Below are 1,798 nucleotides of genomic sequence, written 5' to 3'. Positions count from 1 at the left end.
CTGAAACTAAAATTCCAATACTTTGGCCACCTGATGTGAAGAGCTGAAACTTGTTGGAAAAGACTATGATGCTTCCAAAGACTGAAGGCAAGAGAAGAGGTGACAGAGGATGAGATGGTTGGATTGCATCACTGATTCAATGGACATGAGTTTTAGCAAACTTCAGAAAATAGTGAAGGACAGGGAAGCCTGACACCCTGCAGTCCATGGGGTTGCAAAGAGTCAGATTTGACTTAGCAAGTGAAAAACAGCAACAATTACAATCTTTGAGTTGTGATTATCATGAGTTTTATATCAAGATATATAAAGGCATTTTTATATGGTTGTTTAGTTGCTTAGGGCTTCCCTGGTAGCTCAGCTGGTAAAAAATCCACCTGCAATGCAGGAGACCTCAGTACTCCAAGATCCCCTAGAGAAGGGACAGGCTACCAACCCCAGTATTCTTGGGCTTCCTTGGAGGCTCAGATGGCAAAGAATCCACCTGCAATGCAGGAGACCTAGGTTCGATCCCTGGGTTGGGAAGATGCCCCGGAAGAGGGCATGGCAACGGACTCCAATATTCTTGCCTGAAGAATCCCCAAGGACAGAGGAGCCTGGCGGGCTACAGTCCACGGCATTGCAAAGAGTCAGACATGGCTGAGCGACTAAGGACAGCACAGTATATGTGGCTTCTTCTTTTTATTTTTTTAGGTACTTTAAATTTATTACATTTTTTAAAATTTATTTTTTATTGAAGGATAATTGCTTTACAGAATTTTGTTGTTTTCTGTCAAACCTCAACATAAATCAGCCATAGGTATACATATATCCCCTCTCTTTTGAAACTCCCTCCCATCTCCTTCACCATCCCACCCCTCTAGGTTGATACAAAGCCTCTGTTCTGAGCCAAAAGGCAAATTCCCATTGGGTGTCTATTTTACATATGGTAATGTAAGTTTCCATGTTACTCTTTCCATACATCTCACCCTTTACCCCCTTTAACTATGTCTATAAGTCTATTTTCTGTTTCTCCATTGTTCCCTATAAATAAATTCTTCAGTACCATTTTTTTAATATTCTGTGTATATGCACCAGAATATGATATTTATCTTTCTCTTTCTGACTTTCATCACTGTATATAACAGGTTCTAGGTTCATCAGAACTGATTCAAACGCGTTCCTTTTTAAGGCTGAATAATAGTCCATTGTATGTATGTACCCCAACTTCTGTATCCATTCATCTGTTTATGGACATCTAGGTTGCTTCCATGTTCTGGCTATTGTAAATAGTGCTGCAATGAACATTGGGATACATGTGTCTTTTTCAGTTTTGGTTTCCTCAGAATATATGCCTAGGAGTGGGATTGCTGGGTCATATGGTGGTTTTATTCCTAGTTTTTTAAGGAATATCCATATCGTCTTGCACAGTGGCTGTATAAATTTACATTCCTACCAACAGTGCCGGAGTGTTTCCATTTTTCCACACCCTCTCTGGCACTTAATATTTGTAGACTTTTTGATGATGCCAGTTCTGACCAGTGTGAGTTGATACCTCATTGTGGTTTTGATTTGCATTTCTCTAATATAAGCAATATTTCATAGGAACCTGGAATGTCAGGTCCATGAATCAAGGCAAATTGGAAGTGATCAAACAGGAGATGGCAAGAGTGAACGTCAACATTCTAGGAATCAGCGAACTGAAATGGACTTGAATCGGTGAATTTAACTCAGATGACCATTATAACTACTACTGCAGGCAGGAATCCCTTAGAAGAAATGGAGTAATCTTCATGGTCAACAAAAGAGTCTGAAATGCTGT

This window comes from Bison bison, unplaced genomic scaffold (genome assembly GCF_000754665.1).
Source record: "Bison bison bison isolate TAMUID 2011002044 unplaced genomic scaffold, Bison_UMD1.0 scf7180017864238, whole genome shotgun sequence".
NCBI lineage: Eukaryota > Metazoa > Chordata > Mammalia > Artiodactyla > Bovidae > Bison > Bison bison.
Note: the sequence above shows the minus strand (reverse complement) of the source record.